This window comes from Salmo trutta, chromosome 38 (assembly GCF_901001165.1).
Source record: "Salmo trutta chromosome 38, fSalTru1.1, whole genome shotgun sequence".
Lineage (NCBI taxonomy): Eukaryota > Metazoa > Chordata > Actinopteri > Salmoniformes > Salmonidae > Salmo > Salmo trutta.
The window spans coordinates 27627027-27640740 of NC_042994.1; the positions used below are offsets into that span (position 1 = coordinate 27627027).

General features: G+C 42.5%; 1 protein-coding gene and 1 pseudogene across 1 annotated transcript in view; one reads left to right on the forward strand and one right to left on the reverse strand.

Annotated features, from left to right (window-relative positions):
- The window catches only part of LOC115177889 (zinc finger protein 271-like), a 41274-nt pseudogene extending 28259 nt beyond the window's left edge, over positions 1-13015 (forward strand).
- Positions 1-13714, reverse strand: part of LOC115178195 (zinc finger protein 658B-like) — a 1063446-nt gene that overhangs the window by 784769 nt on the left and 264963 nt on the right. The gene's annotated exons all lie outside the window — the stretch shown is intronic.

Below are 13714 nucleotides of genomic sequence, written 5' to 3' on the forward strand. Positions count from 1 at the left end.
GGTAAAATTGGAGGTGAGAGAAACAGAGATTATAAAGGAGTTGATGGGAAAATTGGAGGAGAAGGGGATGAGAGAGCTACTGTGTTGGTGTATTAGGCACAACATTCACCCTACAGAGCGTGTCCTAATGATATCACCTGAGTTAGCGTTTATTACTAGTCCTGAGGTGCGTGCTAGCTGTCTGGTGAAGATAGTACCAGCACCAGGCCTCCAGTTCGTCAGCCCAGTCCAACTCGTCCTGTTCCCGCTCCCCGCACTAGCCCTGAAGTGCGAACCCCTAGTCTGGCACGTCCAGTACCAGCACCACGCACCTGGCTTCCAGCGCGTCAGCCCAGTCCAACTCGTCCTGTTCCCGCTCCCCGCACTAGCCCTGAAGTGCGAACCCCTAGTCTGGCACGTCCAGTACCAGCACCACGCACCTGGCTTCCAGCGCGTCAGCCCAGTCCGGTACGTCCTGTTCCTGCTCCCCGCACTAGCCCTGAAATGCGTGTTCCCAGGCTGATACCTCCAGTACCAGCACCACGCATCAGGCTTTCAGTGCGTCAACCCAGTCCGACTCGGCCTGTTCCCGCACTAGCCCTGAGGTGCGTGTTCCCAGGCTGATACCTCCAGTACCAGCACCACGCACGCATCAGGCTTCCAGTGTGTCAGCCCAGCCTCGAGAGTTCGGCAACAGTTTCCAGTCCAGAGTATCCGGCAACAGTGTGCAGTCCAGAGTATACGGCACCAGTGTGCAGTCCAGAGTATCCGACACCAGTGTGCAGTCCAGAGTATCCGGCACCAGTGTGCAGTCCAGAGTATCCGGCACCAGTGTGGAGTCCAGAGTATCAGGCACCAGTGTGCAGTCCAGAGTATCCGGCAACAGTGTCTAGTCCGGAACCGAGGGACTCTGCCTGCGACCCGGAACCGAGGGAGTCTGCCTGCGACCCGGAACCGAGGGAGTCTGCCTGCGACCCGGAACCGAGGGAGTCTGCCTGCGACCCGGGACCGAGGGAATCTACCTGTGACCCGGAACCAAGGGAGTCTATCAGCAACCCGGAACTGAGTAAGTCTGACGATCCGGAACTTAATATGATTAACTGTGTTTCAAATGAGTCTGCCTACAGTGTGGAACAGAAGAGGTCTGCCTACGATCCGGAACGAGGGGAGTCTGCCTACGGCCCGAAACTGAGCAAGTCTGTCTGCATTCTGGAGGACAGTAGGCCGGAGCCAGAACCACCTCCTGTATAGGTGGGTTGGGGAGGGGGGGGTGTAGCACAAGTGCCGTCGGTGACAGCAGCCACCCTCCCTTCCTTTAGTTTAGGGGGATTTTTTTGTTGTTGTTGTTTTTTTTGTTGTTTTTTTATTTATGAGGTGCATCCGAGGTCTGACCAGCAGAGGGAGTAGTTGTTTAGTATTTTGGTCAGGACGTGGCAGAGGGATGTTTGTTTTGTATGGTGTGTGTGTGTGTGTGTGTGTGTGTGTGTGTGTGTGTGTGTGTGTGTGTGTGTGTGTGTGTTGTAGAGGGGTGTTTGATTTATGTGTTCCTGGGTTTTGGGTGTATGTTCTAGGTTAGTATGTTCTAGGTTGTATTTCTGCATTCTGTCTAGTTTAGGTTTTCTATGTTTAGGTTTGGGTTTGGGTGCTGGACTCTCAATTGGAGGCAGGTGTTTCTCGTTGCCTCTGATTGAGAGTCCTATATATGGGTAATTGTTTGGTGTAGTGTTGTGGGAGATTGTTTCTTGTTTTGCTGAGTGTGCATGACAAGACTTTTGTTGTTCGTGAGTTCTTCATTTTGTTATTTTGGTGTTCTCTTGATTTAAAATAAATTAACAAGATGAGCATCCACATTCCTGCTGCGTTTTGGTCCTCTATCCCCGACGACAACCGTTACATGAACAGTGGGTTAACTGCCTTGTTCTGCCCTTGAACAACAGATTTTTACCTTGTCAGCTCGGGGATTCCATCATCAACCTTTTGGTTACTAGCCCAATGCTTTAACCAATAGGCTACCTTCCGCCCCAAGTTATGGGCTATTGTGTGTAGATTGCTGAATATATATATATATATATATATATATATATATATATATATATTTCATTTTAGAATAAGGCTATAACAAAATGTGGAAAAAGTCATGGTGTCTGAATATTTTCTGAAGGCACTGTACAAACATCACATTGAATATTGAACTCACTTTCAAAAAGCTCCATGAGGAAGAAAGGATTCCCAGAAAGACTGAATTTGGTCATAAAAAGGCCTAAGCCTTGTTTTGGATAAATGTCTATAAAGATAGACTGGTATAAGATATCTGCTCCATTTTTGGGGCACATGTTGACAAGATGTTAGGGAATCACTGGAGGGGAATGTTGACCAACTGAGCATCTCAGTGTACAGTTCAATAAACACAATAGGAGTTTTGTTACATTTCAGTCCTCTGTGATGTATTTGAAGTGTCATATTGGGATAGAAACTGAAATATGAATACATTTAAACTATATCTGACATGGTACTGGTGTCTTCTTTTTTAAAGCCCATAACCATGTGTGTGATGGGGTGTGCCCCCCCCCCCCCCCCCCATAAAAAGACCCCGCAACAGAAAGCTGCTCAATATGTTGAGTAAAGTATTTTGCTTACCATTACTATATCAAACACTACTCCATTTGTTGCTACTATCATGTATCCTACCATGACTATAACCAACCCTACTCCATGTGTTTCCACTATCATGTATCCTACTTGGCTGAAGCTTTGATCCAGTGGAAGAAGTATTGAGGAGAAGGGAGGTTAAAGGTCACTTCAGGATACAGCTGTTGCTCTACACTATCCCTAGATAATCCAGTAACATGAGAAAGTTAATAGAATATTTAGGGCCCTGTTTTAATAGATTTTTTTTTTTTACCTAATTCCGTTTAAAAAAATATATATATTCTCCATTTAGTTTTTCCAGGTTTCTGATTTGTCCAAGTTTTTCTCTCTAAATCACACTGTTAATAGAAAAACAAAAACATTAGATGTTCTAAGTCCACAACAATACTTAAACCACATCGGGAGACCACTTTTGAAGTCTGAGAAAAATCGAAAGTAATTGAAGATATTTTCATTTTTTGGGGTGTAGATAACGACAACTTGCAGGCAGTGGGTTCAGAATACCTATGGCAAAAAATCAATACAAATTATACCACCACCCAAAATGACACTTTAGAGACTGGAAGGGTAAAGGGTCATGTGCTCTACACAGGTAGAGCCGTATCTGTCCATGTTGCCTTATGCAAAGTGGGCACTGCTTCATGTCGCAACACCAACACTCACCTAAATAGCCCATATGCCACTGGGTGAGATAATATTCATTGTTTTGGGGCAGCATTATGTGAGGTGTTATTATGTGTTGTTAGTGATGAGCCTTGGTCAATTTATCTCTGAATATGCCACCCTCTTCAATCTGTCACCTAATCCTGCCCAATGGGCAGGTCAGCCCTGGAGGAAAGTATTGGCTGTAAGAAGGAAGAGAAAACATAACATCTGGTTGTTTTAAAATGACTACTTATGACATTGTTTGCCAGAATAAAGATTGAAATTAAGATTTTTTTCATATCTCCGTTACCCACTCCAGTCAGCAGATGGCGATGTGAGTATTTCAGGTGATGCTTCTTGCGTGACGTATTATCTAGTGGACGGGACAGGAGGCTTCTTCAACAGCGACAAAAGGCTTCTGATTCAACCAACGTGGTGGTTTGCTAGCGAACACAAAACCGAAACATTGAAGATCTATAGACCAATCTTGTGTATATTAATCTTAGTGTTTAGAACATAATTCTGTTTACCTATGTAGTCGTTTTTTTAAACGTAATTTGCTTGTTAAATTAGCAAATGTGTTAAATTGATACTGCACTAGGCTAATCGCTCGCAGCTCACTAAACTAGACGGAGAAAGAAGCTCTGGTGAAAGGAGAGGAATAAGCTTTCAGAATGAAAAGGGAGGAAGAGGAGGCTATCACATTGAAAGAAGAAGAGGATGATATTACAGTGAAAGAGGAAGATGGGAAAGAGGTTGTCAGAGTGGAAGAGGAGGAGGTAGAAGCTTTCAGAATCAAAAAGGAGGAAGATGCCATAACATTGAAAGAAGAGGAAGAACCTTTTGGAGTAAAAGAGGAAGAGCATGCTATCTCAATAAAAGAGGAGGAAGACGTTTTAGGAGTGAAAAAGGAGGAGGAGGCTGAATATCAGATTTACACCAGTGAGTACTGGGTTAAAAACAGGGACACAGACTTTGCAGTTGTTTTAAAGGGACATTCTACTGAAGTTATACACTTGAATATGTACAGTACTGTTGGAATTGTTTAAGGTGTAATCTGCCATTGGTTCATATATTTTTGTGACTTTTAAATGAGATGTATTTAATTATCTTTGTTGTCTATATAAAATTACACTTCATCTAATACAACAGGCTTTTAAAATGCAATATTGGTTCATAATTTCTATTTAAAGTATCAAAGGGCACCGATTTCATGGAACGACCCTTTTACATTTGCATCACAAACAATATTTTGATAAAACATAATGAAAGTGGCCAATTTAGGCCCTTTTTAGACATTAATAGCTCTTGTAAGACCCAATGATTGCAATAGAAGATCATAAGTTTGATGTTTGATGTTCTCTCACACAGGAGAGATACATGACTATGGTGGATCCTCTGGGGAGCCTCAACAATATCCTGATGCTGACGAGGCAGAGAAGAGTCTCTCCAGATCAGAACACCAGATGGTACAGCTTGGTCTGGTCTAGCATACAGCTTGTTCTATCGGGGTCTGGGCTGGGTTTCTGTAAAGCACTTCATGACAACAGTGACATCAGCATCCATAATGATATGTGTCTGTGTGCCCTCTTTATGGTTACCAGGACAACGCTAGCCCTTCCTCCCTCCCGGAGTCCCCGTGTCGTGCCTCTCCCGGTAGCGCCTTACTGCTGGGTATGAAGAGGTTGTCTGTGCTGCTGGTGGACTGCAGGAAAACAACGGGGCTGAGTGGAACTGTGAGAGGAGGAGAAGAGAAGAAAGGATCAGATTTGACTCATCAAAGTAAGTGCTGTAGTTTAGTTTGAACAAATACAATAGATCTGCCCACTGGTATCTGTTACCAGGACAACCAGCAGAGTTCTGTTAGTTAACATGAAGATAGACTGGTGGATATGGATGTTATGAATATCATAACACTGAAAAAGGATTCTGCCAATGAAAAGAGAGAAACCAATAGACCATATAAAACCTTGATGAAAGTTAGCTTTAGAGAAAGTTTCAATATGATCCAATGTAAGGTAATGTAAGGGAAGTTAGAAACCAATACACACAGGCAGTTAGAAACGCCAAGGCTAGCTTTTTCAAACAGAAATTTGCTTCCTGCAACTCAAACTCTAAAAAGTTCTGGGACATTGTAAAGTCCATGGAGAATAAGAACACCTCCTCCCAACTGCCCACTGCACTGAGGATAGGAAACTCTGTCACCACCGATAAGCCCACTATAATTGAGAATTTCAATAAGCATTTTTCTAAGGCTGACCATGCTTTCCACCTGGCTACCCCTACTGCATTCAACAGCACTGCACCCCCCACAGCTACTCGCCCAAGCCTCCCCCAGTTCTCCTTCTCCCAAATCCATTCAGCTGATGTTCTGAAAGAGCTGCAACATCTGGACCCCTACAAATCAGCTGGGCTTGACAATCTGGACCCTTTCTTTCTAAAATTATCTGCCGAAATTATTGCAACCCCTATTACTAGCCTGTTCAACCTCTCTTTCGTGTCGTCTGAGATTCCCATAGATTGGAAAACAGCTGCTGTCATCCCCCTCTTCAAAGGAGGTGACACTCTTGACCCAAATTGCTACAGACCTATATCCATCCTACCCTGCCTTTCTAAGGTCTTCGAAAGCCAAGTCAACAAACAGATTACCGACCATTTCGAATCCCACCGCACCCTCTCCACTATGCAATCTGGTTTCAGAGCTGGTCATGGGTGCACCTCAGCCACGCTCAAGGTCCTAAACGACATCGTAACCGCCATCGATAAGAAACAATACTGTGCTGCCATATTCATTGACCTGGCCAAAGCTTTTGACTCTGTTAATCACCACATCCACATCGGCAGACTCAGTAGCCTTGGTTTCTCAAACGATTGCGTCGCCTGGTTCACCAACTACTTCTCTGATAGAGTTCAGTGTGTCAAATCGGAGGGCCTGCTGTCCGGACCTCTGGCAGTCTCTATGGGGGTGCCACAGGGTTCAATTCATGGGCCAACTCTTTTCTCTGTATACATCAATGATGTCGCTCTTGCTGCTGGTGAATCTCTGATCCACCTCTACGCAGACGACACCATTCTGTATACTTCTGGCCCTTCTTTGGACACTGTGTTAACAACCCTCCAGACGAGCTTCAATGCCATACAACTCTCCTTCCGTGGTCTCCAACTGCCCCTAAATACAAGTAAAACTAAATGCATGCTCTTCAACCGATCGCTGCCTGCACCTGCCCGCCTGTCCAGCATCACTTCTCTGGACGGTTCTGACTTAGAATTTGTGGACAACTATAAATACCTAGGTGTCTGGTTAGACTGTAAACTCTCCTTCCAGACTCACATCAAACATCTCCAATCCAAAGTTAAATCTAGAATTGGCTTCCTATTTCGCAACAAAGCATCCTTCACTCATGCTGCCAAACATACCCTCATAAAACTGACCATCCTACCAATCCTCGACTTCGGCGATGTAATTTACAAAATAGCCTCCAATACCCTACTCAACAAGCTGGATGCAGTCTATCACAGTGCCATCCGTTTTGTCACCAAAGCCCCATATACTACCCACCACTGCGACCTGTACACTCTCGTTGGCTGGCCTTTGCTTCATAATCGTCGCCAAACACATTGGCTCCAGGTCATCTACAAGACCCTGCTAGGTAAAGTCCCCCCTTATCTCCGCTCACTGGTCACCATAGCAGCACCCACCTGTAGCACGCGCTCCAGCAGGTATATCTCTCTGGTCACCCCTAAAGCCAACTCCTCCTTCGGTCGTCTCTCCTTCCAGTTCTCTGCTGCCAATGACTGGAACGAACTACAAAAATCTCTGAAACTGGAAACACTTATCTCCCTCACTAGCTTTAAGCACCAGCTGTCAGAGCAGCTCACAGATCACTGCACCTGTACATAGCCCATCTATAATTTAGCCCAAACTACTACCTCTTCCCCTACTGAATTTATTTATTTTGCTCCTTTGCACCATATTATTTATATTTTAACTTTGAACTTTCTTCAAATAACAAATCTACCATTCCAGTGTTTTACTTGCTAGACTGTATTTACTTTGCCACCATGGCCTTTTTAGTCTTATTTTTCTACTGTATCATTGATTGTATGTTGTTTTACTCCATGTGTAACTCTGTGTTTTTGTATGTTCTCGAACTGCTTTGCTTTATCTTGGCCAGGTCGCAATTGTAAATGAGAACTTGTTCTCAACTTGCCTACCTGGTTAAATAAAGGTGAAAAAAATAAAAAGGTGCATATTTTACAAAAGCTTTTCCTTAAAACATTATGGATGTTACATTGCCTGTCCCAGTCAACCCTCCTATCTTTACAAGACTCTAGAACAGGCAAACAAAACTCAAGACACTGTTAGTTAATTAACTAATACTGGAGAAAAGCTGTGATCCGGCTGCCCACTCAAGAGAAAGCTTCAAACTGTAACTTGTGCCTACAACCTGGTTCAGGTTATCAATCAACCTACCAGGGTATTTACAAACAGTACAGGAATGAAATCATCAACATGTTTTGATCATATCTTTACCAATGCTGCAGAAATGGGTTTTAGAGCAGTATCCTAATCCATCAGATGTAGTGATCACAATATAATAGCCATATCTAGGAAAACCACAGTTCCAAAGGCTGGGCCTAATATTGTGTATAAGAGGTCATAAAATAAGTTTTGTAGTGATTCCTATGTTTTTGATGTAAATAATATTTGTTGGACCATGGTGTGTAATGACGAGCAACCAGACGCTGCCCTTGACACGTTTATGAAATTTCTTATCCCAGTTAGTAATAAGCATGCACCCATTAGGAAAATGACTGTAAAAACTGTTAAATTCACGTGGATTGATGAGGAATAGAAAATTGTGTGGTGTAAATGCAGTGGTTCCCAAACGTTTTATAGTCCCGTACCCCTTCAAACATTCAACCTCCAGCTGTACCCCCTCTAGCACCAGGTTCAGTGCACTCTCAAGTGTAGTTTTTTGCCATCATTGTAAGCCTGCTACACACACACTATACGATACATTTATTAAACATAAGAATGAGTTTGAGTTCATGTCAAAACCCAGCTCGTCCTATAAGAGTTCTTATAGGACCAGCGCACAAATAATAATATTATAATAATCAATTATTTTGCTTTTTATTTAACCATCTTACATATTAAACCTGATTTGTTCCTCGAAATTTGTAAATAACTCACCACAGGTTATTGAGAAGGGTGTGCTTGAAAGGATGCACATAACTTTGCAATGTTGGGTTGTATTGGAGAGAGTTTCAGTCTTAAATCATTTTCCACACAGTCTGTGTCTGTATTTAAAATGTGTCAATACTTTGCGCCCTTGATAACCAGCGCGCTTCTGTATGTTGTAAAATCGTTACATGGTTGCTGCCCATATCATTGCATAGTGCAGAAAATACACGAGCGATCAGTTAACCATTTTCACTGTAGTGTCCAAAATGTCTTTCAAGCAGTAAGGTATTCCCTTGGCAGCAAGAGCCTCTCGGTGGCTGCTGCAGTGTACCCAAGTGGCGTTGGGAGCAACTGCTTGCACGCGCGTTACCACTCCACTATGTCTCCCTGTCATGGCTTTTGCTCCATCAGTACAGATATCAACATGAGCAGCAGCTACGTTTGGCTACATACGGACCGTTAGTGGAATTCCCGCGAGACCATAACGGTTAATATGATTGGATGTTAATCATTTAACTGGGCTACCTGTATTTGACATTGTGTTGTTATTTCGCTGAACACTAGATGGTTTAATTTTATTTTGGGCAGTGAAACGAGGCAACTCGGGCGAGGAAAAAAAAACTCGCCCAAATGTATATCCCTGGACTGTATATCCCCCATTTTTATTTGGCGTACCCCAGTTTGGGAATGCCTGGTGTAGAGGGAGGCAAAAAAAGAGATGGCAAATAGGTCTGGCTGTACAACTGATCGGCAAACGTATTGCAAATTGAGAAATCATGTGACTAAACTGAATAAAAAGAAGAATGAACTACACTATAAAACCAAGATAAATGACCAAGAATGATTGTAAAAAGCTTTGGAGCATCTTCAATGAAATTTTGGGCAAAAAGGCAAACTCTGCTCCATCATTCATTGAATCAGATGGCTCATTCATCACAAAACCCACTGGTATTGCCAACTACTTGAATAATTATTTAATTGGCAAGATTAGCAAATTTAGGCATGACATGCCAGCAACAAACGCTGACACTACACATCCAAGTATATTGGACCAAATTATGAAAGACAAGCATTGTAATTTTGAATCTGTAAAGTAAGTGTGGAAGAGGTGAAACAATTGTTGTCTATCAACAATGACAAGTCACCGGGGTCTGACAACGTGGATGGAAAAGAATTGAGGATAATAGCGGACGATATTGCCACTCCTATTTGCCTTATCTTCAATTTAAGCCTACTAGAAAGTGTGTTCCCTCAGGCCTGGAGGGAGGCAAAAGTCCTTCCGCTACCTAAGAATAGTAAAGCACCCTTTACAGGCTGAAATTGTTGACCAATCAGCCTGTTACCAACCATTACACTTTTTGAAAAAATTGTTTGACCAGATACAATGCAACCATAGTCTGCTGCTGGAAAAACTTGTGTTATGGCTTTACACCCCCTGCTATATTGTGGATAAAGAGCTACCTGTCTAACAGAACACAGTGGGTGTTCTTTAATGGAAGCCTGTCCAACAAAATCAAGGTAGAATCAGGAATTCCCCGGGGCAGCTGTCTAGGCACCTTACTTTTTTCAATCTTTACTAATAAGATAACTATGCTTTATCTTGGCCAGGTCGCAGCTGCAAATGAGAATTTGTTCTCAACTAGCCTACCTGGTTAAATAAAGGTGAAATAAAATGTATAAATACATAAAACATGGCCTACTATGCTAATTCGGTAGCGGTATTGTTACAGGGGGGTAAAGATAGAGATTTTGTTGGGGCGCCAGGCAGGTATTAACCTGCTAAAAAGAAAAGATTAGATTAGAGTAGTGCTACCAGGCACACATCAGCAGAAGATACTGAATAGAGTGTAGCCTGTTGGCCAGATAGCCAGTGGAGACTAGAGTGGAGCCTGTTGGCCAGCTAGCCAGTGGGGAGAGAACAGAAGACCCATCATATAAAACACCCGTCACAGCCTAGGGATAACCCAACCAATAATACCTCATTCAATAATAATGGCAGAGCGATTTAACGGCAACTTTATTGAAACAATTTGCAAGAAAGAACCCAGTCATCAACATGAGAGGATTTGCAATCATCTGTATTACCTCCCAGTGGTGGAGTGCAGAGGGGTAATAATCTGTATTTCCTCCCAGTGGTGGAGTGCAGGGTATGCATGGGTGTGTGGGTGGGTGTGTTCATAGACAACAAAGGCCTTAAAATGTCCCAAAATCTTCTCTGCCAAATGTAAACAGTCCCACACAAAATCAATATAATTCAAAATGACAATAAACATGAGCTCTCACGCAAACTCCCTTTAACTAAAATGTCCCACCAACTACAACTGGCAGAGGAATAATAATCCAACAAACAGTGAAAGGATAAAAAGAAAGTCTGCAGCAGTGAAAAGCATTAGAGGGAAAATGAGAGAGGAGGGTCTGAGCTGTTGACTTTAGTCTGTCTGTCTGAAACACCTGATGGTTTATTTTTCAAAGCTTCACAACAATGTTGCACTTCCGGCTCTCGGTGGAGAGCTATCTTTATTTCCTCCTTCCTGACTGGGCAAGGGAAAGGGGGATACCTAGTCAGTTGTACAACGGAATGCCTTCAACTGAAATGTGTCTTCCGCATTTAACCCAACCCCTCTGAATCAGAGAGGTGCGGGGGGCTGCCTTAATCGACATCCACATCTTCGGCGCCCGGGGAACAGTGGGTTAACTGCCTTGTTCAGGGGACCAACACTTTACATATTTATATTTTTTGGAATATCTACCCAAACAAAATATGTAATTATTTTTTACTTTACCCAAATTGTCGTGACATTAATGATAGTCAAAATGTTAAATATGTGTCAACATCTAAATAACATTTAAAAAGCCATTGTGTCGACCCTATCGACAACGGGAGATGTTACTGATGTGTTTTGTGTCTGTCTCCAATGTGTAAAAAAAAAAAAACTATGTTTTTGACTTCCACACAAAATTACTTCTTTACTTATTTTAGGTTCAAGGAAGTGTGTAGGTCCCATTCTGTATCATACAGCTATGAAGGTTATATATTTACAACCACCTGCTGATAGGAATCCAGCGATGTCTGTGTCTTGAGTGTCATAGAACTGTCTAGTGTTTTGTGTTCTGACTTATTCAACAGAATTAATAAAATAAGTAATGTAAACATATCAGTAATTACCAGGAAGCTGTTCAACATAATTTGTTTTAAATTATGTAATGTTTGAAAATTGGCCTCTTATTGAGGCATCTGATTTGGATTAAACCTCCTAGCAAGGCAGTTTTATGATGTTTAGATTTAATGCTGGTCTCTTAAAATAAACACTGTCTTTGGCAGGAGGAAAACCAAACTTGGAGGAACCAAAGACATCCAAACCAGCAAGACGACACCTCTGCTCCCAGATTGGAAAGAGTTTTAACAAGTTAGGAAGCCTGAAAAGACATGAGAGGACACAAACAGGGGAGAAGCCTTTCCATTGCTCCCACTGTGGAAAGAGTTTTAGCCACTTCGGAAATCTGAAAGCTCATCAGCGAACACATACAGGGGAGAGGCCTTTCCATTGCTCCCAGTGTGGAAAGAGTTTTAGCCATTCAGGAAGCCTGAAAGTTCATGAGCGAACACATACAAGGGAGAAGTCATACCATTGTGCCCAGTGTGGTAAGAGTTTTAGCCAGTCAGGAAGCCTGAAAGTTCATGAGCGAATACATACAGGGGAGAAGTTATACCATTGCGCCCAGTGTGGAAAGAGTTTTAGCCATTCAGGAAGCCTGAAGGAACACATAAGACTGCACACAGGGGAGAAGCCTTACTACTGCTCCCATTGTGGAAAGAGTTTTACCCATTTAAGTAGCATGAAAGGACATGAGAGGATACACACAGGGGCGAAGCCACACCCTTGCTCCCAGTGTGGAAAGAGTTTTAATCGGTTAGATGCCCTCAAAGTGCATGAGCGAATACACACAGGGGAGACACCATACCATTGCACCCAATGTGGAAAGAGTTTTAGCCATGCAGGAAACCTGAAAGCCCATGAGCAAATTACACACATTTGAGAAGCCATACCATTGTGCCCAGTGTGGAAAAAGTGTTAGCCTTTTAGAAAGCCTGTGAGTTCATGTGCGAATACACACAGAGGAGAAGCCTTACCACTGCTCCCAGTGTTCAAAGCATTTTACCCATTTAGGAGGCCTGAAAGAACAAACGAGACTTCACGCAGGGGAGAAGCCTTACAAATGTTCAGACTGTGCGACGACATATTACTCATCACATTCACTTTCAAAACATGTGAGAATCCACACAGGAGAGAATAATTACTTATCTTATTAAACTCATATTTCAGATAACATTGACTTAATTACTTCTTCTAGTGTGTATATTGATATTTCACGTCACAATGACTTAGTTACTTCTAGTGTGTAAATTGATATTTCACATCACATTGACTTGTCTCTTGTCTTATATTGTTGACTGATAATGTGTTTACTTCTTATTACCATATGAAATTGAATTGTACCAAGTATACTTCAACATATATTTGTATGTTTTTATTATAAAATATGAATTGAAAATGGAGTATGATAGTTTGAATATAAAGGAGATCAGGTTCCTTGTTTTAAATGGTCCTTAAACTTCTTAGGGATAGGGGGCAGTATTTTCACGTTCGGATGAAAAACGTGCCCAAATTAAACTGCCTCTTACTCAGACTCAGAAGGTAGGATGTGCATAGTATTAGTACATTTGGATAGAAAACACTCTGAAGATTCTAAACCTGTTTGAATGATGTCTGTGAGTATAACAGAACTCATATGGCAGGCAAAAACCTGGATCCCTATCGAAACTACAGTGGCTAAGGAGTGACGTTGCACTTCCTAAGGCTTCCATTGGCTGTCAACTGCGTTTAGAAACGTGGTTCATCCTTCTCCTGTTACTGGGCAGAGAAGAGCAGCTCAGTTTATCAGTGGCTTGTCTGAGGACACGGGATTTGGTAATGCGCGATCCCGTGAGCGCACTGTTCCTTCTTTTCTTTCTGGAATTAATACGCTATTGGAATGGAACTTTTGAACTTTTCGTCAATGGGTGTGCGCTCGCGCCTCATGGCTTTGGAATAGTGTTCTGGACCCACCAACACAATGGAGGTATTTCGACATAAATGATGGACTTTATCGAACAAATGAACATTTCTTGTGAAAGTGGGAGTCCTTCCGAGTGCATTCCGCCGAAGATCAGCAAAGGTAATAAAATATTTTGAACATATTTCAGTGTTTTGA